Source organism: Schistocerca gregaria, unplaced genomic scaffold (genome assembly GCF_023897955.1).
Source record: "Schistocerca gregaria isolate iqSchGreg1 unplaced genomic scaffold, iqSchGreg1.2 ptg000397l, whole genome shotgun sequence".
In the NCBI taxonomy this organism is placed as follows: Eukaryota; Metazoa; Arthropoda; class Insecta; order Orthoptera; family Acrididae; genus Schistocerca; species Schistocerca gregaria.
The window spans coordinates 2705476-2732784 of record NW_026061836.1 but is presented as its reverse complement, the minus strand read 5'-3'; positions in this window follow the sequence as shown (position 1 = coordinate 2732784).

The window sequence follows — 27309 nt, the reverse complement described above, 5'->3', positions numbered from 1 at the left end:
AGAAATCCGTCCGTTTTCGTCATTTGTTATCGAATCGACTTAAAGCCAGATCGTCACATTGGCCGCTCTTCTCTCTGAAACGGTTGTACTTATCGTCTGCAATGCTATGTCGCGTGCTGCGGCATGCGGGGACACTAAAATCACCATAGTGGAACACAGATGAAGCTTCTAAGTTGATGTAATAGCCAGTAAGAAGTAGTATAATTCAAGTTTTAGGTATCGATTATTGACTTTTTAGCTGGCTTTGATGCCTTGGACATGAGCTAGGACCTTAAGATTCTCCATGAAAGGAGGACTAGCAGCAGAGTTGCACGGGAGAATGTGAAAAGTGTTCAAATGGAGTAAAAACCTGAGAAATCCGTCCGTTTTCGTCATTTGTTATCGAATCGACTTAAAGCCAAATCGTCACATGGGCCGCTCTGCTCTCTGAAACGGTTGTACTTATCGTCTGCAAAGCTATGTCGCGTACTGCGGTATTCGGAGACACTAAAAGCACCATAGTAGAACACAGATGTAGCTTCTAAGATGATGTAATAGCCAGTAAGAAATAGTACCATTCAAGTTTTAGGAATCGGTTATTGGCTTTTTACCCTTGTTTGGTGCCTTGGACATGAGCTAGGAACTTAAGATTTTACATGCAGGAGGACTAGCAGACGAGTTGCACGGGAGAATGTGTAAAGTGTTCATATGTAGTAAAAACCTGAGAAATCCGTTCGTTTTCGTCATTTGTTATCGAATCGACTTAAAGCCAGATCGTCACATTGGCCGCTGTTCTCTCTGAAACGGTTGTACGTATCGTCTGCAAAGCTATGTCGCGTGCTGCGGCATGCGGGGACACTAAAATCACCATAGTGGAACACAGATGAAGCTTCTAAGTTGATGTAATAGCCAGTAAGAAGTAGTACAATTCAAGTTTTAGTTATCTATTATTGACTTTTTAGCTGGCTTTGATGCCTTGGACATGAGCTAGGACCTTAACATTCTGCATGAAAGGAGGACTAGCAGCCGAGTTGCACGGGAGAATGTGAAAAGTGTTCATATGTAGTAAAAACCTGAGAAATCCGTCCGTTTTCGTCATTTGTTATCGAATCGACTTAAAGCCAGATTGTCACATTGGCCGCTCTTCTCTCAGAAACGGTTGTACTTATCGTCTGCAATGCTATGTCGCGTGCTGCGCTATGCGGAGATACTAAAAGCACCATAGTGGAACACAGATGAAGCTTCTAAGTTGATGTAATAGATAGTAAGAGGTAGTACAATTCAAGTTTTAGGTATCGATTATTGACTTTTTAGCTGGCTTTGACGCCTTGGACATCAGCTAGGACCTTAAGATTCTGCATGAAAGGAGGACTAGCATCCGAGTTGCATGGGAGAATTTGGAAAGTGTTCATATGTAGTAAAAACCCGAGAAATCCGTCCGTTTACGTCATTTGTTATCGAATCGTCTTAAAGCCTGATTGTCACATTGGCCGCTCTTCTCTCTGAAACGGTTGTACTTATCGTCTGCAAAGCTGTGTCGCGTGCTGCGGTATGCGGAGAAACTAAAAGCACCATAGTAGAACACAGATGAAGCTTCTAAGTTGATGTAATAGCCAGTAAGAAGTAGTACAATTCACGTTTTAGGTATCGATTATTGACTTTTTAGCTGGCTTTGGTGCCTTGGACATGAGCTAGGACCTTAAGATTCTGCATGAATTGAGGACTAACAGCCGAGTTGCACGGGAGAATGTGAAAAGTGTTCATATGTAGTAAAAACGTGAGAAATCCGTCCGTTTTTGTCATTTGTTATCGTATCGACTTAAAGCCAGATCGTCACACTGGCCACTCTTCTCTCTGAAACGGTTGTACTTATCGTTTGCAAAGCTATGTCGCATGCTGCGGTATGCGGAGACAGTAAAAGCACCATAGTAAAACACCGATGAAGCTTCTAAGTTGATGTAATAGCCAGTAAGATGTTGTACAATTCAAGTTTTAGCTACTGATTATTGACTTTTTAACTGTCTTTGGAGCCTTGGACATGGGCTAGGACCTTAAGATTCTGCATGAAAGGAGGACTAGCAGCCGAGTTGCACGGGAGAATGTGAAAAGTGTTCATATGTAGTAAAAACCTGAGAAATCCGTCCGTTTTCGTCATTTGTTATCGAATCGACTTAAAGCCAGATCGTCACATTGGCCGCTGTTCCCTCCGAAACGGTTGTACTTATCGTCTGCAAAGCTATGACGCATGCTGCGGTATGCGGAGATACTAAAAGCACCATAGTAGAACACCGATGAAGCTTCTAAGTTGATGTAATAGCCAGTAAGATGTAGTACAATTCAAGTTTTAGCTTCTGATTATTGACATTTAGCTAGCTTTGGTGCCTTGGACATGAGCTATTACCTTAAGATTCTGCATGAAAGGAGGACTAGCAGCCGAGTTGCACGGGAGAATGTGAAAAGTGTTCATATGTAGTAAAAACCTGAGAAATCCGTCCGTTTTCGTCATTTGTTATCGAATCGACTTAAAGCCAGATCGTCACATTGGCCGCTCTTCTCTCTGAAACGGTTGTACTTATCATCTGCAAAGCTATGTCGTATGCTGCGGTAGGCGGAGACACTAAAACCACCACAGTAGAACACAGATGAAGTTTCTAATTTGATGTAATAGCCAGTAAGAAGTAGTACAATTCAAGTTTTAGGTATTGATTATTGACTTTTTAGCTGGCTTTGATGCCTTGGACATGAGCTAGGACCTTAAGATTCTGCATAGAAGGAGGACTTGCAGCCGAGTTGCACGGGAGAATGTGAAAAGTGTTCATATGTAGTAAAAACTTGAGAAATCCGTCCGTCTTCGTCATTTGTTATCGAATCGACTTAAAGCCAGATCGTCACATTGGCCGCTCTTCTCTCTGAAACGGTTGTACTTATCGTCTGCAAAGCTATGTCGCGTGCTGCGGTATGCGGAGACTCTAAAAGCACCATAGTAGAACACAGATAAAGCTTCTAAGTTGATGTAATAGCCATTAAGTAGTAGTACAATTCAAGTTTTAGGTATCGATTATTGACTTTTTAGCTGGCTTTGGTGCCTTGGACATGAGCTATGACCTTAAGAATCTGCATTAAAGGAGGACTAGCAGCCGAGTTGCACGGGAGAATGTGAAAAGTGTTCAAATAGAGTAAAAACCTGAGAAATCCGTCCGTTTTAGTCATTTTTATCGAATCGACTTAAAGCCAAATCGTCACATTGGCCGCTCTGCTCTCTGAAACGGTTGTACTTATCGTCTGCACTGCTATGTCGCGTACGGCGGTATTCGGAGACACTAAAAGCCCCATAGTAGAACACAGATGTAGCTTCTAAGATGATGTAATAGCCAGTAAGAAATAGTACAATTCTAGTTTTATTAATCGGTTATTGACTTTTTACCCTTGTTTGGTGCCTTGGACATGAGCTAGGAAATTAAGATTTTACATGCAGGAGGACTAGCAGCCGAGTTGCACGGGAGAATGTGTAAAGTGTTCATATGTAGTAAAAACCTGAGAAATCCGTTCGTTTTCGTCATTTGTTATCGAATCGACTTAAAGCCAGATCGTCACATTGGCCGCTCTTCTCTCTGAAACGGTTGTACTTATCGTCTGCAGAGCTATGTCGCGTGCTGCGGCATGCAGAGACACTAGAAGCGCCATAGTAGACCACAGATGACACTTCCAAGTTGATGTAATAGCCAGTAAGAAGTAGTACAATTCAAGTTTTAGTTACTGATTATTGACTTTTTAGCTGGCTTTGGTGCCTTGGACATGAGCTAGGACCTTAAGATTCTGCATGAAAGGAGGACTAGCAGACGAGTTGCCCAGGAGAATGTGAAAAGTGTTCATATGTAGTAAAAACCTGAGAAATCCGTCCGTTTTCGTCATGTGTTATCGAATCGACTTAAAGCCAGATCGTCACATTGGCCGCTCTTCCCTCCGAAACGGTTGTACTTATCGTCTGCAAAGCTATGTCGCATGCTGCGGTATGCGGAGACACTAAAAGCACCATAGTAGAACACAGCTGAAGCTTCTAAGTTGATGTAATAGCCAGTAAGGTGTAGTACAATTCAAGTTTTAGCTACTGATTATTTGCTTTTTAGCTGGCTTTGGAGTCTTGGACATGAGCTAGGACCTTAAGATTCTGCATGAAAGGAGGACTAGCAGCCGAGTTACACAGGAGAATGTGAAAAGTGTTTATATGTAGTAAAAACCTGAGAAATCCGTCCGTTTTCGTCATTTGTTATCGAATCGACTTAAAGCCAGATCGTCACATTGGCCGCTCTTCTCTCTGAAACGGTTGTACTTATCGTCTGCAAAGCTATGTCGCGTGCTGCGGCATGCGGGGACACTAAAATCACCATAGTGGAACACAGATGAAGCTTCTAAGTTGATGTAATAGCCAGTAAGAAGTAGTATAATTCAAGTTTTAGGTATCGATTATTGACTTTTTAGCTGGCTTTGATGCCTTGGACATGAGCTAGGACCTTAAGATTCTCCATAAAAGGAGGACTAGCAGCAGAGTTGCACGGGAGAATGTGAAAAGTGTTCAAATAGAGTAAAAACCTGAGAAATCCGTCCGTTTTCGTCATTTGTTATCGAATCGACTTAAAGCCAAATCGTCACATGGGACGCTCTGCTCTCTGAAACGGTTGTACTTATCGTCTGCAAAGCTATGTCGCGTACTGCGGTATTCGGAGACACTAAAAGCACCATAGTAGAACACAGATGTAGCTTCTAAGATGATGTAATAGCCAGTAAGAAATAGTACCAATCAAGTTTTAGGAATCGGTTATTGGCGTTTTACCCTTGTTTGGTGCCTTGGACATGAGCTAGGAACTTAAGATTTTACATGCAGGAGGACTAGCAGACGAGTTGCACGGGAGAATGTGTAAAGTGTTCATATGTAGTAAAAACCTGAGAAATCCGTTCGTTTTCGTCATTTGTTATCGAATCGACTTAAAGCCAGATCGTCACATTGGCCGCTGTTCTCTCTGAAACGGTTGTACGTATCGTCTGCAAAGCTATGTCGCGTGCTGCGGCATGCGGGGACACTAAAATCACCATAGTGGAACACAGATGAAGCTTCTAAGTTGATGTAAAAGCCAGTAAGAAGTAGTACAATTCAAGTTTTAGTTATCTATTATTGACTTTTTAGCTGGCTTTGAGCCCTTGGACATGAGCGAGGACCTTAATATTCTGCATGAAAGGAGGACTAGCAGCCAAGTTGCACGGGAGAATTTGAAAAGTGTTCATATGTAGTAAAAACCTGAGAAATCCGTCCGATTTCGTCATTTGTTATCGAATCGACTTAAAGCCAGATTGTCACATTGGCCGCTCTTCTCTCAGAAACGGTTGTACTTATCGTCTGCAATGCAATGTCGCGTGCTGCGCTATGCGGAGATACTAAAAGCACCATAGTGGAACACAGATGAAGCTTCTAAGTTGATGTAATAGATAGTAAGAAGTAGTACAATTCTAGTTTTAGGTATCGATTATTGACTTTTTAGCTGGCTTTGACGCCTTGGACATCAGCTAGGACCTTAAGATTCTGCATGAAAGGAGGTCTAGCATCCGAGTTGCAAGGGAGAATTTGAAAAGTGTTCATATGTAGTAAAAACCCGAGAAATCCGTCCGTTTACGTCATTTGTTATCGAATCGTCTTAAAGCCTGATTGTCACATTGTCCGCTCTTCTCTCTGAAACGGTTGTACTTGTCGTCTGCAAAGCTGTGTCGCGTGCTGCGGTATGCGGAGAAACTAAAAGCACCATAGTAGAACACAGATGAAGCTTCTAAGTTGATGTAATAGCCAGTAAGAAGTAGTACAATTCACGTTTTAGGTATCGATTATTGACTTTTTAGCTGGCTTTGGTGCCTTGGACATGAGCTAGGACCTTAAGATTCTGCATGAAAGGAGGACTAACAGCCGAGTTGCACGGGGGAATGTGAAAAGTGTTCATATGTAGTAAAAACGTGAGAAATCCGTCCGTTTTTGTCATTTGTTACCGTATCGACTTAAAGCCAGATCGTCACATTGGCCGCTCTTCTCTCTGAAACGGTTGTACTTATCGTCTGCAAAGCTATGTCGTATGCTGCGGTAGGCGGAGACACTAAAACCACCACAGTAGAACACAGATGAAGCTTCTAATTTGATGTAATAGCCAGTAAGAAGTAGTACAATTCAAGTTTTAGGTATTGATTATTGACTTTTTAGCTGGCTTTGATGCCTTGTACATGAGCTATGACCTTAAGATTCTGCATAGAAGGAGGACGTGCAGCCGAGTTGCACGGGAGAATGTGAAAAGTGTTCATATGTAGTAAAAACCTGAGAAATCCGTCCGTCTTCGTCATTTGTTATCGAATCGACTTAAAGCCAGATCGTCACATTGGCCGCTCTTCTCTCTGAAACGGTTGTACTTATCGTCTGCAAAGCTATGTCGCGTGCTGCGGTATGCGGAGACTCTAAAAGCACCATAGTAGAACACAGATAAAGCTTCTAAGTTGATGTAATAGCCAGTAAGTAGTAGTACAATTCAAGTTTTAGGTATCGATTATTGACTTTTTAGCTGGCTTTGGTGCCTTGGACATGAGCTAGGACCTTAAGAATCTGCATTAAAGGAGGACTAGCAGCCGAGTTGCACGGGAGAATGTGAAAAGTTCTCAAATAGAGTAAAAACCTGAGAAATCCGTCAGTTTTAGTCATTTTTATCGAATCGACTTAAAGCCAAATCGTCACATTGGCCGCTCTGCTCTCTGAAACGGTTGTACTTATCGTCTGCAAAGCAATGTCGCGTACGGCGGTATTCGGAGACACTAAAAGCCCCATAGTAGAACACAGATGTAGCTTCTAAGATGATGTAATAGCCAGTAAGAAATAGTACAATTCTAGTTTTATTAATCGGTTATTGACTTTTTACCCTTGTTTGGTGCCTTGGACATGAGCTAGGAACTTAAGATTTTACATGCAGGAGGACTAGCAGCCGAGTTGCACGGGAGAATGTGTAAAGTGTTCATATGTAGTAAAAACCTGAGAAATCCGTTCGTTTTCGTCTTTGTTATCGAATCGACTTAAAGCCAGATCGTCACATTGGCTGCTCTTTTCTCTGAAACGGTTGTACTTATCGTCTGCAATGCTATGTCGCGTGCTGCGCTATGCGGAGACACTAAAAGCACCATAGTAGAACACAGATGAAGCTTCTAAGTTGATGTAATAGCCAGTAAGAAGTAGTACAATTCAAGTTTTAGGTATCGATTATTGACTTTTTAGCTGGCTTTGGTGCCTTGGACATGAGCTAAGACCTTAAGATTCTCCATGAAAGGAGGACTAGCAGCCGAGTTGCACGGGAGAATTTGAAAAGTTTTCATATGTAGTAAAAACCTGAGAAATCCGTCCGTTTTCGTCATTTGTTATCGATATCGACTTAAAGCCAGATTGTCACATTGGCCGCTCTTCTCTCTGAAACGGTTGTACTTATCGTCTGCAATGCTATGTCGCGTGCTGCGCTATGCGGAGACACTAAAAGCACCATAGTAGAACACAGATGACGCTTCTAAGTTGATGTAATAGCCAGTAAGAAGTAGTATAATTCAAGTTTTAGGTATCGATTATTGACTTTTTAGCTGGCTTTGATGCCTTGGACATGAGCTAGGACCTTAAGATTCTCCATGAAAGGAGGACTAGCAGCAGAGTTGCACGGGAGAATGTGAAAAGTGTTCAAATAGAGTAAAAACCTGAGAAATCCGTCCGTTTTCGTCATTTGTTATCGAATCGACTTAAAGCCAAATCGTCACATGGGCCGCTCTGCTCTCTGAAACGGTTGTACTTATCGTCTGCAAAGCTATGTCGCGTACTGCGGTATTCGGGGACACTAAAAGCACCATAGTAGAACACAGATGTAGCTTCTAAGATGATGTAATAGCCAGTAAGAAATAGTACCATTCAAGTTTTAGGAATCGGTTATTGGCGTTTTACCCTTGTTTGGTGCCTTGGACATGAGCTAGGAACTTAAGATTTTACATGCAGGAGGACTAGCAGACGAGTTGCACGGGAGAATGTGTAAAGTGTTCATATGTAGTAAAAACCTTAGAAATCCGTTCGTTTTCGTCATTTGTTATCGAATCGACTTAAAGCCAGATCGTCACATTGGCCACTGTTCTCTCTGAAACGGTTGTACGTATCGTCTGCAAAGCTATGTCGCGTGCTGCGGCATGCGGGGACACTAAAATCACCATAGTGGAACACAGATGAAGCTTCTAAGTTGATGTAATAGCCAGTAAGAAGTAGTACAATTCAAGTTTTAGTTATCTATTATTGACTTTTTAGCTGGCTTTGATGCCTTGGACATGAGCTAGGACCTTAATATTCTGCATGAAAGGAGGACTAGCAGCCAAGTTGCACGGGAGAATTTGAAAAGTGTTCATATGTAGTAAAAACCTGAGAAATCCGTCCGTTTTCGTCATTTGTTATCGAATCGACTTAAAGCCAGATTGTCACATTGGCCGCTCTTCTCTCAGAAACGGTTGTACTTATCGTCTGCAATGCAATGTCGCGTGCTGCGCTATGCGGAGATACTAAAAGCACCATAGTGGAACACAGATGAAGCTTCTAAGTTGATGTAATAGATAGTAAGAAGTAGTACAATTCTAGTTTTAGGTATCGATTATTGACTTTTTAGCTGGCTTTGACGCCTTGGACATCAGCTAGGACCTTAAGATTCTGCATGAAAGGAGGTCTAGCATCCGAGTTGCACGGGAGAATTTGAAAAGTGTTCATATGTAGTAAAAACCCGAGAAATCCGTCCGTTTACGTCATTTGTTATCGAATCGTCTTAAAGCCTGATTGTCACATTGTCCGCTCTTCTCTCTGAAACGGTTGTACTTGTCGTCTGCAAAGCTGTGTCGCGTGCTGCGGTATGCGGAGAAACTAAAAGCACCATAGTAGAACACAGATGAAGCTTCTAAGTTGATGTAATAGCCAGTAAGAAGTAGTACAATTCACGTTTTAGGTATCGATTATTGACTTTTTAGCTGGCTTTGGTGCCTTGGACATGAGCTAGGACCTTAAGATTCTGCATGAAAGGAGGACTAACAGCCGAGTTGCACGGGGGAATGTGAAAAGTGTTCATATGTAGTAAAAACGTGAGAAATCCGTCCGTTTTTGTCATTTGTTACCGTATCGACTTAAAGCCAGATCGTCACACTGGCCACTCTTCTCTCTGAAACGGTTGTACTTATCGTCTGCAAAGCTATGTCGCATGCTGCGGTATGCGGAGACAGTAAAAGAACCATAGTAAAACACCGATGAAGCTTCTAAATTGATGTAATAGCCAGTAAGATGTTGTACAATTCAAGTTTTAGCTACTGATTATTGACTTTTTAACTGTCTTTGGAGCCTTGGACATGGGCTCGGACCTTAAGATTCTGCATGAAAGGAGGACTAGCAGCCGAGTTGCACAGGAGAATGTGAAAAGTGTTCATATGTAGTAAAAACCTGAGAAATCCGTCCGTTTTGGTCATTTGTTATCGAATCGACTTAAAGCCAAATCGTCACATTGGCCGCTCTTCTCTCTGAAACGGTTGTACTTATCGGTTGTAAAGCTATGTCGCGTGCTGCGGTATGCGGGGACACTAAAATCACCATACTAGAACACAGATGAAGCTTCTAAGTTGATGTAATAGCCAGTAAGAAGTAGTACAATTCAAGTTTTAGGTATCGATTTTTGACTTCTTAGTTGGCTTTGGTGCCTTGGACATGAGCTATTCCCTTAAGATTCTGCATGAAAGGAGGACTAGCAGGCGAGTTGCACGGGAGAATGTGAAAAGTGTTCATATGTAGTAAAAACCTGAGAAATCCGTCCGTTTTCGTCATTTGTTATCGAATCGACTTAAAGCCAGATCGTCACATTGGCCGCTGTTCCCTCCGAAACGGTTGTACTTATCGTCTGCAAAGCTATGTCGCATGCTGCGGTATGCGGAGATACTAAAAGCACCATAGTAGAACACCGATGAAGCTTCTAAGTTGAAGTAATAGCCAGTAAGATGTAGTACAATTCAAGTTTTAGCTTCTGATTATTGACATTTAGCTGGCTTTGTTGCCTTGGACATGAGCTATTACCTTAAGATTCTGCATGAAAGGAGGACTAGCAGCCGAGTTGCACGGGAGAATGTGAAAAGTGTTCATATGTAGTAAAAACCTGAGAAATCCGTCCGTTTTCGTCATTTGTTATCGAATCGACTTAAAGCCAGATCGTCACATTGGCCGCTCTTCTCTCTGAAACGGTTGTACTTATCGTCTGCAAAGCTATGTCGTATGCTGCGGTAGGCGGAGACACTAAAACCACCACAGTAGAACACAGATGAAGCTTCTAATTTGATGTAATAGCCAGTAAGAAATAGTATAATTCAAGTTTTAGGTATTGATTATTGACTTTTTAGCTGGCTTTGATGCCTTGTACATGAGCTATGACCTTAAGATTCTGCATAGAAGGAGGACGTGCAGCCGAGTTGCACGGGAGAATGTGAAAAGTGTTCATATGTAGTAAAAACCTGAGAAACCCGTCCGTCTTCGTCATTTGTTATCGAATCGACTTAAAGCCAGATCGTCACATTGGCCGCTCTTCTCTCTGAAACGGTTGTACTTATCGTCTGCAAAGCTATGTCGCGTGCTGCAGTATGCGGAGACTCTAAAAGCACCATAGTAGAACACAGATAAAGCTTCTAAGTTGATGTAATAGCCAGTAAGTAGTAGTACAATTCAAGTTTTAGGTATCGATTATTGACTTTTTAGCTGGCTTTGGTGCCTTGGACATGAGCTAGGACCTTAAGAATCTGCATTAAAGGAGGACTAGCAGCCGAGTTGCACGGGAGAATGTGAAAAGTTCTCAAATAGAGTAAAAACCTGAGAAATCCGTCAGTTTTAGTCATTTTTATCGAATCGACTTAAAGCCAAATCGTCACATTGGCCGCTCTGCTCTCTGAAACGGTTGTACTTATCGTCTGCAAAGCAATGTCGCGTACGGCGGTATTCGGAGACACTAAAAGCCCCATAGTAGAACACAGATGTAGCTTCTAAGATGATGTAATAGCCAGTAAGAAATAGTACAATTCTAGTTTTATTAATCGGTTATTGACTTTTTACCCTTGTTTGGTGCCTTGGACATGAGCTACGAACTTAAGATTTTACATGCAGGAGGACTAGCAGCCGAGTTGCACGGGAGAATGTGTAAAGTGTTCATATGTAGTAAAAACCTGAGAAATCCGTTCGTTTTCGTCTTTGTTATCGAATCGACTTAAAGCCAGATCGTCACATTGGCTGCTCTTTTCTCTGAAACGGTTGTACTTATCGTCTGCAATGCTATGTCGCGTACTGCGCTATGCGGAGACACTAAAAGCACCATAGTAGAACACAGATGAAGCTTCTAAGTTGATGTAATAGCCAGTAAGAAGTAGTACAATTCAAGTTTTAGGTATCGATTATTGACTTTTTAGCTGGCTTTGGTGCCTTGGACATGAGCTAGGACCTTAAGATTCTCCATGAAAGGAGGACTAGCAGCCGAGTTGCACGGGAGAATTTGAAAAGTTTTCATATGTAGTAAAAACCTGAGAAATCCGTCCGTTTTCGTCATTTGTTATCGATATCGACTTAAAGCCAGATTGTCACATTGGCCGCTCTTCTCTCTGAAACGGTTGTACTTATCGTCTGCAATGCTATGTCGCGTGCTGCGCTATGCGGAGACACTAAAAGCACCATAGTAGAACACAGATGACACTTCTAAGTTGATGTAATAGCCAGTAAGAAGTAGTACAATTCAAGTTTTAGGTATCGATTATTGACTTTTTAGCTGGCTTTGGTGCCTTGGACATGAGCTAGGACCTTAAGATTCTGCATGAAAGGAGGACTAGCAGCCGAGTTGCACGGGAGAATGTGAAAAGTGTTCAAATAGAGTAAAAACCTGAGAAATCCGTCCGTTTTCGTCAGTTTTATCGAATCGACTTAAAGCCAAATCGTCACATTGGCCGCTCGGCTCTCTGAAACGGTTGTACTTATCGTTGCAAAGCTATGTCGCGTACTGCGGTTTTCGGAGACACTAAAAGCACCATAGTAGAACACAGATGTAGCTTCTAAGATGATGTAATAGCCAGTAAGAAATAGTACCATTCAAGTTTTAGGAATCGGTTATTGACTTTTTACCCTTGTTTGGTGCCTCGGACATGAGCTAGGAACTTAAGATTTTACATGCAGGAGGACTAGCAGACGAGTTGCACGGGAGAATGTGTAAAGTGTTCATATGTAGTAAAAATCTGAGAAATCCGTTGGTTTTCGTCATTTGTTATCGAATCGACTTAAAGCCAGATCGTCACATTGGGCGCTCTTCTCTCTGAAACGGTTGTACTTATCGTCTGCAAAGCTATGTCGTGTGCTGAGGCATGCGGGGACACTAAAATCACCATAGCTGAACACAGATGAAGCTTCTAAGTTGATGTAATAGCCAGTAAGAAGTAGTACAATTCAAGTTTTAGTTATCGATTATTGACTTTTTAGCTGGCTTTGATGCCTTGGACATGAGCTAGGACCTTAATATTCTGCATGAAAGGAGGACTAGCAGCCAAGTTGCACGGGAGAATTTGAAAAGTGTTCATATGTAGTAAAAACCCGAGAAATCCGTCCGTTTACGTCATTTGTTATCGAATCGTCTTAAAGCCTGATTGTCACATTGTCCGCTCTTCTCTCTGAAACGGTTGTACTTGTCGTCTGCAAAGCTGTGTCGCGTGCTGCGGTATGCGGAGAAACTAAAAGCACCATAGTAGAACACAGATGAAGCTTCTAAGTTGATGTAATAGCCAGTAAGAAGTAGTACAATTCACGTTTTAGGTATCGATTATTGACTTTTTAGCTGGCTTTGGTGCCTTGGACATGAGCTAGGACCTTAAGATTCTGCATGAAAGGAGGACTAACAGCCGAGTTGCACGGGGGAATGTGAAAAGTGTTCATATGTAGTAAAAACGTGAGAAATCCGTCCGTTTTTGTCATTTGTTACCGTATCGACTTAAAGCCAGATCGTCACACTGGCCACTCTTCTCTCTGAAACGGTTGTACTTATCGTCTGCAAAGCTATGTCGCATGCTGCGGTATGCGGAGACAGTAAAAGAACCATAGTAAAACACCGATGAAGCTTCTAAATTGATGTAATAGCCAGTAAGATGTTGTACAATTCAAGTTTTAGCTACTGATTATTGACTTTTTAACTGTCTTTGGAGCCTTGGACATGGGCTCGGACCTTAAGATTCTGCATGAAAGGAGGACTAGCAGCCGAGTTGCACAGGAGAATGTGAAAAGTGTTCATATGTAGTAAAAACCTGAGAAATCCGTCCGTTTTGGTCATTTGTTATCGAATCGACTTAAAGCCAAATCGTCACATTGGCCGCTCTTCTCTCTGAAACGGTTGTACTTATCGGTTGTAAAGCTATGTCGCGTGCTGCGGTATGCGGGGACACTAAAATCACCATACTAGAACACAGATGAAGCTTCTAAGTTGATGTAATAGCCAGTAAGAAGTAGTACAATTCAAGTTTTAGGTATCGATTTTTGACTTCTTAGTTGGCTTTGGTGCCTTGGACATGAGCTATTCCCTTAAGATTCTGCATGAAAGGAGGACTAGCAGGCGAGTTGCACGGGAGAATGTGAAAAGTGTTCATATGTAGTAAAAACCTGAGAAATCCGTCCGTTTTCGTCATTTGTTATCGAATCGACTTAAAGCCAGATCGTCACATTGGCCGCTGTTCCCTCCGAAACGGTTGTACTTATCGTCTGCAAAGCTATGTCGCATGCTGCGGTATGCGGAGATACTAAAAGCACCATAGTAGAACACCGATGAAGCTTCTAAGTTGAAGTAATAGCCAGTAAGATGTAGTACAATTCAAGTTTTAGCTTCTGATTATTGACATTTAGCTGGCTTTGTTGCCTTGGACATGAGCTATTACCTTAAGATTCTGCATGAAAGGAGGACTAGCAGCCGAGTTGCACGGGAGAATGTGAAAAGTGTTCATATGTAGTAAAAACCTGAGAAATCCGTCCGTTTTCGTCATTTGTTATCGAATCGACTTAAAGCCAGATCGTCACATTGGCCGCTCTTCTCTCTGAAACGGTTGTACTTATCGTCTGCAAAGCTATGTCGTATGCTGCGGTAGGCGGAGACACTAAAACCACCACAGTAGAACACAGATGAAGCTTCTAATTTGATGTAATAGCCAGTAAGAAATAGTATAATTCAAGTTTTAGGTATTGATTATTGACTTTTTAGCTGGCTTTGATGCCTTGTACATGAGCTATGACCTTAAGATTCTGCATAGAAGGAGGACGTGCAGCCGAGTTGCACGGGAGAATGTGAAAAGTGTTCATATGTAGTAAAAACCTGAGAAACCCGTCCGTCTTCGTCATTTGTTATCGAATCGACTTAAAGCCAGATCGTCACATTGGCCGCTCTTCTCTCTGAAACGGTTGTACTTATCGTCTGCAAAGCTATGTCGCGTGCTGCAGTATGCGGAGACTCTAAAAGCACCATAGTAGAACACAGATAAAGCTTCTAAGTTGATGTAATAGCCAGTAAGTAGTAGTACAATTCAAGTTTTAGGTATCGATTATTGACTTTTTAGCTGGCTTTGGTGCCTTGGACATGAGCTAGGACCTTAAGAATCTGCATTAAAGGAGGACTAGCAGCCGAGTTGCACGGGAGAATGTGAAAAGTTCTCAAATAGAGTAAAAACCTGAGAAATCCGTCAGTTTTAGTCATTTTTATCGAATCGACTTAAAGCCAAATCGTCACATTGGCCGCTCTGCTCTCTGAAACGGTTGTACTTATCGTCTGCAAAGCAATGTCGCGTACGGCGGTATTCGGAGACACTAAAAGCCCCATAGTAGAACACAGATGTAGCTTCTAAGATGATGTAATAGCCAGTAAGAAATAGTACAATTCTAGTTTTATTAATCGGTTATTGACTTTTTACCCTTGTTTGGTGCCTTGGACATGAGCTAGGAACTTAAGATTTTACATGCAGGAGGACTAGCAGCCGAGTTGCACGGGAGAATGTGTAAAGTGTTCATATGTAGTAAAAACCTGAGAAATCCGTTCGTTTTCGTCTTTGTTATCGAATCGACTTAAAGCCAGATCGTCACATTGGCTGCTCTTTTCTCTGAAACGGTTGTACTTATCGTCTGCAATGCTATGTCGCGTACTGCGCTATGCGGAGACACTAAAAGCACCATAGTAGAACACAGATGAAGCTTCTAAGTTGATGTAATAGCCAGTAAGAAGTAGTACAATTCAAGTTTTAGGTATCGATTATTGACTTTTTAGCTGGCTTTGGTGCCTTGGACATGAGCTAGGACCTTAAGATTCTCCATGAAAGGAGGACTAGCAGCCGAGTTGCACGGGAGAATTTGAAAAGTTTTCATATGTAGTAAAAACCTGAGAAATCCGTCCGTTTTCGTCATTTGTTATCGATATCGACTTAAAGCCAGATTGTCACATTGGCCGCTCTTCTCTCTGAAACGGTTGTACTTATCGTCTGCAATGCTATGTCGCGTGCTGCGCTATGCGGAGACACTAAAAGCACCATAGTAGAACACAGATGACACTTCTAAGTTGATGTAATAGCCAGTAAGAAGTAGTACAATTCAAGTTTTAGGTATCGATTATTGACTTTTTAGCTGGCTTTGGTGCCTTGGACATGAGCTAGGACCTTAAGATTCTGCATGAAAGGAGGACTAGCAGCCGAGTTGCACGGGAGAATGTGAAAAGTGTTCAAATAGAGTAAAAACCTGAGAAATCCGTCCGTTTTCGTCAGTTTTATCGAATCGACTTAAAGCCAAATCGTCACATTGGCCGCTCGGCTCTCTGAAACGGTTGTACTTATCGTTGCAAAGCTATGTCGCGTACTGCGGTTTTCGGAGACACTAAAAGCACCATAGTAGAACACAGATGTAGCTTCTAAGATGATGTAATAGCCAGTAAGAAATAGTACCATTCAAGTTTTAGGAATCGGTTATTGACTTTTTACCCTTGTTTGGTGCCTCGGACATGAGCTAGGAACTTAAGATTTTACATGCAGGAGGACTAGCAGACGAGTTGCACGGGAGAATGTGTAAAGTGTTCATATGTAGTAAAAATCTGAGAAATCCGTTGGTTTTCGTCATTTGTTATCGAATCGACTTAAAGCCAGATCGTCACATTGGGCGCTCTTCTCTCTGAAACGGTTGTACTTATCGTCTGCAAAGCTATGTCGTGTGCTGAGGCATGCGGGGACACTAAAATCACCATAGCTGAACACAGATGAAGCTTCTAAGTTGATGTAATAGCCAGTAAGAAGTAGTACAATTCAAGTTTTAGGTATCGATTTTTGACTTCTTAGTTGGCTTTGGTGCCTTGGACATGAGCTATTCCCTTAAGATTCTGCATGAAAGGAGGACTAGCAGGCGAGTTGCACGGGAGAATGTGAAAAGTGTTCATATGTAGTAAAAACCTGAGAAATCCGTCCGTTTTCGTCATTTGTTATCGAATCGACTTAAAGCCAGATCGTCACATTGGCCGCTGTTCCCTCCGAAACGGTTGTACTTATCGTCTGCAAAGCTATGTCGCATGCTGCGGTATGCGGAGATACTAAAAGCACCATAGTAGAACACCGATGAAGCTTCTAAGTTGAAGTAATAGCCAGTAAGATGTAGTACAATTCAAGTTTTAGCTTCTGATTATTGACATTTAGCTGGCTTTGTTGCCTTGGACATGAGCTATTACCTTAAGATTCTGCATGAAAGGAGGACTAGCAGCCGAGTTGCACGGGAGAATGTGAAAAGTGTTCATATGTAGTAAAAACCTGAGAAATCCGTCCGTTTTCGTCATTTGTTATCGAATCGACTTAAAGCCAGATCGTCACATTGGCCGCTCTTCTCTCTGAAACGGTTGTACTTATCGTCTGCAAAGCTATGTCGTATGCTGCGGTAGGCGGAGACACTAAAACCACCACAGTAGAACACAGATGAAGCTTCTAATTTGATGTAATAGCCAGTAAGAAATAGTATAATTCAAGTTTTAGGTATTGATTATTGACTTTTTAGCTGGCTTTGATGCCTTGTACATGAGCTATGACCTTAAGATTCTGCATAGAAGGAGGACGTGCAGCCGAGTTGCACGGGAGAATGTGAAAAGTGTTCATATGTAGTAAAAACCTGAGAAAGCCGTCCGTCTTCGTCATTTGTTATCGAATCGACTTAAAGCCAGATCGTCACATTGGCCGCTCTTCTCTCTGAAACGGTTGTACTTATCGTCTGCAAAGCTATGTCGCGTGCTGCAGTATGCGGAGACTCTAAAAGCACCATAGTAGAACACAGATAAAGCTTCTAAGTTGATGTAATAGCCAGTAAGTAGTAGTACAATTCAAGTTTTAGGTATCGATTATTGACTTTTTAGCTGGCTTTGGTGCCTTGGACATGAGCTAGGACCTTAAGAATCTGCATTAAAGGAGGACTAGCAGCCGAGTTGCACGGGAGAATGTGAAAAGTTCTCAAATAGAGTAAAAACCTGAGAAATCCGTCAGTTTTAGTCATTTTTATCGAATCGACTTAAAGCCAAATCGTCACATTGGCCGCTCTGCTCTCTGAAACGGTTGTACTTATCGTCTGCAAAGCAATGTCGCGTACGGCGGTATTCGGAGACACTAAAAGCCCCATAGTAGAACACAGATGTAGCTTCTAAGATGATGTAATAGCCAGTAAGAAATAGTACAATTCTAGTTTTATTAATCGGTTATTGACTTTTTACCCTTGTTTGGTGCCTTGGACATGAGCTAGGAACTTAAGATTTTACATGCAGGAGGACTAGCAGCCGAGTTGCACGGGAGAATGTGTAAAGTGTTCATATGTAGTAAAAACCTGAGAAATCCGTTCGTTTTCGTCTTTGTTATCGAATCGACTTAAAGCCAGATCGTCACATTGGCTGCTCTTTTCTCTGAAACGGTTGTACTTATCGTCTGCAATGCTATGTCGCGTACTGCGCTATGCGGAGACACTAAAAGCACCATAGTAGAACACAGATGAAGCTTCTAAGTTGATGTAATAGCCAGTAAGAAGTAGTACAATTCAAGTTTTAGGTATCGATTATTGACTTTTTAGCTGGCTTTGGTGCCTTGGACATGAGCTAGGACCTTAAGATTCTCCATGAAAGGAGGACTAGCAGCCGAGTTGCACGGGAGAATTTGAAAAGTTTTCATATGTAGTAAAAACCTGAGAAATCCGTCCGTTTTCGTCATTTGTTATCGATATCGACTTAAAGCCAGATTGTCACATTGGCCGCTCTTCTCTCTGAAACGGTTGTACTTATCGTCTGCAATGCTATGTCGCGTGCTGCGCTATGCGGAGACACTAAAAGCACCATAGTAGAACACAGATGACACTTCTAAGTTGATGTAATAGCCAGTAAGAAGTAGTACAATTCAAGTTTTAGGTATCGATTATTGACTTTTTAGCTGGCTTTGGTGCCTTGGACATGAGCTAGGACCTTAAGATTCTGCATGAAAGGAGGACTAGCAGCCGAGTTGCACGGGAGAATGTGAAAAGTGTTCAAATAGAGTAAAAACCTGAGAAATCCGTCCGTTTTCGTCAGTTTTATCGAATCGACTTAAAGCCAAATCGTCACATTGGCCGCTCGGCTCTCTGAAACGGTTGTACTTATCGTTGCAAAGCTATGTCGCGTACTGCGGTTTTCGGAGACACTAAAAGCACCATAGTAGAACACAGATGTAGCTTCTAAGATGATGTAATAGCCAGTAAGAAATAGTACCATTCAAGTTTTAGGAATCGGTTATTGACTTTTTACCCTTGTTTGGTGCCTCGGACATGAGCTAGGAACTTAAGATTTTACATGCAGGAGGACTAGCAGACGAGTTGCACGGGAGAATGTGTAAAGTGTTCATATGTAGTAAAAATCTGAGAAATCCGTTGGTTTTCGTCATTTGTTATCGAATCGACTTAAAGCCAGATCGTCACATTGGGCGCTCTTCTCTCTGAAACGGTTGTACTTATCGTCTGCAAAGCTATGTCGTGTGCTGAGGCATGCGGGGACACTAAAATCACCATAGCTGAACACAGATGAAGCTTCTAAGTTGATGTAATAGCCAGTAAGAAGTAGTACAATTCAAGTTTTAGTTATCGATTATTGACTTTTTAGCTGGCTTTGATGCCTTGGACATGAGCTAGGACCTTAATATTCTGCATGAAAGGAGGACTAGCAGCCAAGTTGCACGGGAGAATTTGAAAAGTGTTCATATGTAGTAAAAACCCGAGAAATCCGTCCGTTTACGTCATTTGTTATCGAATCGTCTTAAAGCCTGATTGTCACATTGTCCGCTCTTCTCTCTGAAACGGTTGTACTTGTCGTCTGCAAAGCTGTGTCGCGTGCTGCGGTATGCGGAGAAACTAAAAGCACCATAGTAGAACACAGATGAAGCTTCTAAGTTGATGTAATAGCCAGTAAGAAGTAGTACAATTCACGTTTTAGGTATCGATTATTGACTTTTTAGCTGGCTTTGGTGCCTTGGACATGAGCTAGGACCTTAAGATTCTGCATGAAAGGAGGACTAACAGCCGAGTTGCACGGGGGAATGTGAAAAGTGTTCATATGTAGTAAAAACGTGAGAAATCCGTCCGTTTTTGTCATTTGTTACCGTATCGACTTAAAGCCAGATCGTCACACTGGCCACTCTTCTCTCTGAAACGGTTGTACTTATCGTCTGCAAAGCTATGTCGCATGCTGCGGTATGCGGAGACAGTAAAAGAACCATAGTAAAACACCGATGAAGCTTCTAAGTTGATGTAATAGCCAGTAAGATGTTGTACAATTCAAGTTTTAGCTACTGATTATTGACTTTTTAACTGTCTTTGGAGCCTTGGACATGGGCTCGGACCTTAAGATTCTGCATGAAAGGAGGACTAGCAGCCGAGTTGCCCAGGAGAATGTGAAAAGTGTTCATATGTAGTAAAAACCTGAGAAATCCGTCCGTTTTGGTCATTTGTTATCGAATCGACTTAAAGCCAAATCGTCACATTGGCCGCTCTTCTCTCTGAAACGGTTGTACTTATCGGTTGTAAAGCTATGTCGCGTGCTGCGGTATGCGGGGACACTAAAATCACCATACTAGAACACAGATGAAGCTTCTAAGTTGATGTAATAGCCAGTAAGAAGTAGTACAATTCAAGTTTTAGGTATCGATTTTTGACTTCTTAGTTGGCTTTGGTGCCTTGGACATGAGCTATTCCCTTAAGATTCTGCATGAAAGGAGGACTAGCAGGCGAGTTGCACGGGAGAATGTGAAAAGTGTTCATATGTAGTAAAAACCTGAGAAATCCGTCCGTTTTCGTCATTTGTTATCGAATCGACTTAAAGCCAGATCGTCACATTGGCCGCTGTTCCCTCCGAAACGGTTGTACTTATCGTCTGCAAAGCTATGTCGCATGCTGCGGTATGCGGAGATACTAAAAGCACCATAGTAGAACACCGATGAAGCTTCTAAGTTGAAGTAATAGCCAGTAAGATGTAGTACAATTCAAGTTTTAGCTTCTGATTATTGACATTTAGCTGGCTTTGTTGCCTTGGACATGAGCTATTACCTTAAGATTCTGCATGAAAGGAGGACTAGCAGCCGAGTTGCACGGGAGAATGTGAAAAGTGTTCATATGTAGTAAAAACCTGAGAAATCCGTCCGTTTTCGTCATTTGTTATCGAATCGACTTAAAGCCAGATCGTCACATTGGCCGCTCTTCTCTCTGAAACGGTTGTACTTATCGTCTGCAAAGCTATGTCGTATGCTGCGGTAGGCGGAGACACTAAAACCACCACAGTACAACACAGATGAAGCTTCTAATTTGATGTAATAGCCAGTAAGAAGTAGTATAATTCAAGTTTTAGGTATTGATTATTGACTTTTTAGCTGGCTTTGATGCCTTGTACATGAGCTATGACCTTAAGATTCTGCATAGAAGGAGGACGTGCAGCCGAGTTGCACGGGAGAATGTGAGAAGTGTTCATATGTAGTAAAAACCTGAGAAACCCGTCCGTCTTCGTCATTTGTTATCGAATCGACTTAAAGCCAGATCGTCACATTGGCCGCTCTTCTCTCTGAAACGGTTGTACTTATCGTCTGCAAAGCTATGTCGCGTGCTGCAGTATGCGGAGACTCTAAACGCACCATAGTAGAACACAGATAAAGCTTCTAAGTTGATGTAATAGCCAGTAAGAAGTAGTACAATTCAAGTTTTAGGTATCGATTATTGACTTTTTAGCTGGCTTTGGTGCCTTGGACATGAGCTAGGACCTTAAGATTCTGCATGAAAGGAGGACTAGCAGCCGAGTTGCACGGGAGAATGTGAAAAGTGTTCAAATGTAGTAAAAACCTGAGAAATCCGTCCGTTTTCGTCATTTGTTATCGAATCTACTTAAAGCCAGATCGTCACATTGGCCGCTCTTCCCTCCGAAACGGTTGTACTTATCGTCTGCAAAGCTATGTCGCATGCTGTGGTATGCGGAGACACTAAAAGCACCATAGTAGAACACCGATGAAGCTTCTAAGTTGATGTAATAGCCAGTAAGATGTAGTACAATTCAAGTTTTAGCTTCTGATTATTGACTTTTTAGCTGGCTTTGGTGCCTTGGACATGAGCTATTACCTTAAGATTCTGCATGAAAGGAGGACTAGCAGCCGAGTTGCACGGGAGAATGTGAAAAGTGTTCATATGTAGTAAAAACCTGAGAAATCCGTCCGTTTTCGTCATTTGTTATCGAATCGACTTAAAGCCAGATCGTCACATTGGCCGCTCTCCTCTCTGAAACGGTTGTACTTATCGTCTGCAAAGCTATGTCGCGTGCTGCGGTATGCGGAGACACTAAAAGCACCATATTGGAACACAGATGAAGCTTCTAAGTAGATGTAATAGCCAGTAAGAACTAGTACAATTCAAGTTTTATGTATCGATTATTGACTTCTTGGATGGATTTGGTGCCTTGGACATGAGCTAGGACCTTAAGATTCTGCATGAAAGGAGGACTAGCAGCCGAGTTGCCCAGGAGAATGTGAAAAGTGTTCATATGTAGTAAAAACCTGAGAAATCCGTCCGTTTTCTTCATTTGTTATCGAATCGACTTAAAGCCAGATCGTCACATTGGCCGCTCTTCCCTCCGAAACGGTTGTACTTATCGTCTGCAAAACTATGTCGCATGCTGCGGTATGCGGAGACACTAAAAGCACCATAGTAGAACACAGATGAAGCTTCTAAGTTGATGTAATAGCCAGTAAGATGTAGTACAATTCAAGTTATAGCTACTGATTATTGACTTTTTAGCTGGCTTTGGAGCCTTGGATATGGGCTAGGACCTTAAGATTCTGCATGAAAGGAGGACTAGCAGCCGAGTTGCACAGGAGAATGTGAAAAGTGTTCATATGTAGTAAAAACCTGAGAAATCCGTCCGTTTTGGTCATTTGTTATCGAATCGACTTAAAGCCAAATCGTCACATTGGCCGCTCTTCTCTCTGAAACGGTTGTACTTATCGTCTGCAAAGCTATGTCGCGTGCTGCGGTATGCGGGGACACTAAAATCACCATACTAGAACACAGATAAAGCTTCTAAGTTGATGTAATAGCCAGTAAGATGTAGTACAATTCAAGTTTTAGCTACTGATTATTGACTTTTTAGCTGGATTTGGAGCCTTGGACATGAGCTAGGACCTTAAGATTCTGCATGAAAGGAGGACTAGCAGCCGAGTTACACAGGAGTATGTGAAAAGTGTTTATATGTAGTAAAAACCTGAGAAATCCGTCCGTTTTCGTCATTTGTTATCGAATCGACTTAAAGCCAAATCGTCACATTGGCCGCTCTTCTCTCTGAAACGGTTGTACTTATCGTCTGCAAAGCTATGTCGCGTGCTGCGGCATGCGGGGACACTAAAATCACCATAGTGGAACACAGATGAAGCTTCTAAGTTGATGTAATAGCCAGTAAGATGTAGTATAATTCAAGTTTTAGGTATCGATTATTGACTTTTTAGCTGGCTTTGATGCCTTGGACATGAGCTAGGACCTTAAGATAATCCATGAAAGGAGGACTAGCAGCAGAGTTGCACGGGAGAATGTGAAAAGTGTTCAAATAGAGTAAAAACCTGAGAAATCCGTCCGTTTTCGTCATTTGTTATCGAATCGACTTAAAGCCAAATCGTCACATGGGCCGCTCTGCTCTCTGAAACGGTTGTACTTATCGTCTGCAAAGCTATGTCGCGTGCTGCGGTATGCGGAGACACTAAAAGCACCATAGTGGAACACAGATGAAGCTTCTAAGTTGATGTAATAGCCAGTAAGAAGTAGTACAATTCAAGTTTTAGGTATCGATTATTGACTTTTTAGCTGGCTTTGGTGCCTTGGAGATGAGCTTGGACCACAAGATTCTGCATGAAAGGAGGAGTAGCCGCCGAGTTGCACGGGAGAATGTGAAAAGTGTTCATACGTAGTACAAACTTGAGAAATCCGTCCGTTTTCGTCATTTGTTATCGAATCGACTTAAAGCCAGATCGTCACATTGGCCGCTCTTCTCTCGGAAACGGTTAAACTTATCGTCTTCAAAGCTATGTCGCGTGCTGCGGTATGCGGAGACACTAAAAGCACCATAGTAGAACACAGATGAAGCTTCTAAGTTGATGTAATAGCCAGTAAGAAGTAGTACAATTCAAGTTTAAGGTATCGATTATTGACTTCTTAGATGGATTTGGTGCCTTGGACATGAGCTAGGACCTTAAGATTCTGCATGAAAGGAGGACTAGCAGCCGAGTTGCACGGGAGAATGTGAAAAGTGTTCATATGTAGTAAAAACCTGAGAAATCCGTCCGTTTTCGTCATTTGTTATCCACTCGCCAGATCGTCACATTGGCCGCTCTTCTCTCTGAAACGGTTGTACTTATCGTCTGCAAAGCTATGTCGCGTGCTGCGGTATGCGGAGACACTAAAAGCACCATTGTAGAACACAGATGAAGCTTCTATGATGATGTAATAGCCAGTAAGAAGTAGTACAATTCAAGTTTTAGGTATCGATTATTGACTTTTTAGCTGGCTTTGATGCCTTGGACATGAGCTGTTACCTTAAGATTCTGCATGAAAGGAGGACTAGCAGCCGAGTAGCACGGGAGAATGTGAAAAGTGTTCATATGTAGTAAAAACCTGAGAAATCCGTCCGTTTTTGTCATTTGTTATCGAATCGACTTAAAGCCAGATCGTCACATTGGCTGCTCTTCTCTCTGAAACGGTTGTACTTATCGTCTGCAAAGCTATGTCGCGTGATGCGGTATGCGGAGACACTAAAAGCACCATAGTAGAACACAGATGAAGCTTCTGAGTTGATGTAATAGCCAGTAAGAAGTAGTACAATTCAAGTTTTAGGTATCGATTATTGACTTTTTAGCTGGCTTTGGTGCCTTGGACATGAGCTAGGACCTTAAGATTCTGCATGAAAGGAGGACTAGCTGCCGAGTTGCACGGGAGAATGTGAAAAGTGTTCATACGTAGTACAAACTTGAGAAATCCGTCCGTTTTCGTCATTTGTTATCGAATCGACTTAAAGCCAGATCGTCACATTGGCCGCTCTTCTCTCTGAAACGGTTGTACTTATCGTCTGCAAAGCTATGTCGCGTGCTGCGGTATGCGGAGACACTAAAAGCACCATAGTAGAACACAGATGAAGCTTCTATGATGATGTAATAGCCAGTAAGAAGTAGTACAATTCAAGTTTTAGGTATCGATTATTGACTTTTTAGCTGGCTTTGATGCCTTGGACATGAGCTGTTACCTTAAGATTCTGCATGAAAGGAGGACTAGCAGCCGAGTAGCACGGGAGAATGTGAAAAGTGTTCATATGTAGTAAAAACCTGAGAATTCCGTCCGTTTTCGTCATTTGTTATCGAATCGACTTAAAGCCAGATCGTCACATTGGCCACTCTTCTCTCTGAAACGGTTGTACTTATCGTGTGCAGAGCTATGTCCCGTGCTGCGGTATGCAGAGACACTAAAAGCTCCATAGTAGAACACAGATGACACTTCCAAGTTGATGTAATAGCCAGTAAGAAGTAGTACAATTCAAGTTTTAGTTACTGATTATTGACTTTTTAGCTGGCTTAGGTGCCTTGGACATGAGCTAGGACCTTAAGATTCTGCATGAAAGGAGGACTAGCAGCCGAGTTACACAGGAGAATGTGAAAAGTGTTTATATGTAGTAAAAACCTGAGAAATCCGTCCGTTTTCGTCATTTGTTATCGAACCGACTTAAAGCCAGATCGTCACATTGGCCGCTCTGCTCTCGGAAACGGTTGTACTTATCGTCTGCAAAGCTATGTCGCGAACGGCGGTATTCGGAGACACTAAAAGCACCATTGTAGAACACAGATGAAGCTTCTATGATGATGTAATAGCCAGTAAGAAGTAGTACAATTCAAGTTTTAGGTATCGATTATTGACTTTTTAGCTGGCTTTGATGCCTTGGACATGAGCTGATACCTTAAGATTCTGCATGAAAGGAGGACTAGCAGCCGAGTTGCACGGGAGAATGTGAAAAGTGTTCATATGTAGTAAAAACCTGAGAAATCCGTCCGTTTTCGTCATTTGTTATCGAATCGACTTAAAGCCAGATCGTCACATTGGCCGCTCTTCTCTCTGAAACGGTTGTACTTATCGTCTTCAAAGCTATGTCGCGTGCTGCGGTATGCGGAGACACTAAAAGCACCATAGTGGAACACAGATGAAGCTTCTAAGTTGATGTAATAGCCAGTAAGAAGTAGTACAATTCAAGTTTTAGGTATCGATTATTGACTTTTTAGCTGGCTTTGGTGCCTTGGACATGAGCTAGGACCTTAAGATTCTGCATGAAAGGAGGACTAGCAGCCGAGTTGCAGGAGAGAATGTGAAAAGTGTTCATATGTAGTAAAAACCTGAGAAATCCGTCCGTTTTCGTCATTTGTTATCGAATCGACTTAAAGCCAGATCGTCACATTGGCCGCTCTTCTCTCTGAAACGGTTGTACTTATCGTCTTCAAAGCTATGTCGCGTGCTGCGGTATGCGGAGACACTAAAACCACCACAGTAGAACACAGATGAAGCTTCTAATTTGATGTAATAGCTAGTAAGAAGTAGTACAATTTTAGTTTTAGGTATTGATTATTGACTTTTTAGCTGGCTTTGCCCCCCCCATGAACCACGGACCTTGCCGTTGGTGGGGAGGCTTGCGTGCCTCAGCGATACAGATGGCCGTACCGTAGGTGCAACCACAACGGAGGGGTATCTGTTGAGAGGCCAGACAAACGTGTGGTTCCTGAAGAGGGGCAGCAGCCTTTTCAGTAGTTGCAGGGGCAACAGTCTGGATGATTGACTGATCTGGCCTTGCAACATTAACCAAAACGGCCTTGCTGTGCTGGTACTGCGAACGGCTGAAAGCAAGGGGAAACTACAGCCGTAATTTTTCCCGAGGACATGCAGCTTTACTGTATGATTAAATGATGATGGCATCCTCTTGGGTAAAATATTCCGGAGGTAAAATAGTCCCCCATTCGGATCTCCGGGCGGGGACTACTCAGGAGGATGTCGTTATCAGGAGAAAGAAAACTGGCGTTCTACGGATCGGCGCGTGGAATGTCAGATCCCTTAATCGGGCAGGTAGGTTAGAAAATTTAAAAAGGGAAATGGATAGGTTAAAGTTAGATATAGTGGGAATTAGTGAAGTTCGGTGGCAGGAGGAACAAGACTTCTGGTCAGGTGACTACAGGGTTATAAACACAAAATCAAATAGGGGTAATGCAGGAGTAGGTTTAATAATGAATAGGAAAATAGGAATGCGGGTAAGCTACTACAAACAGCATAGTGAACGCATTATTGTGGCCAAGATAGATACGAAGCCCACACCTACTACAGTAGTACAAGTTTATATGCCAACTAGCTCTGCAGATGATGAAGAAATTGAAGAAATGTACGATGAAATAAAAGAAATTATCCAGATAGTGAAGGGAGACGAAAATTTAATAGTAATGGGTGACTGGAATTCGAGTGTAGGAAAAGGGAGAGAAGGAAACATAGTAGGTGAATATGGATTGGGGCTAAGAAATGGAAGAGGAAGCCGCCTAGTAGAATTTTGCACAGAGCACAAATTAATCATAGCTAACACTTGGTTTAAGAATCATGAAAGGAGGTTGTATACGTGGAAGAACCCTGGAGATACTAAAAGGTATCAGATAGAT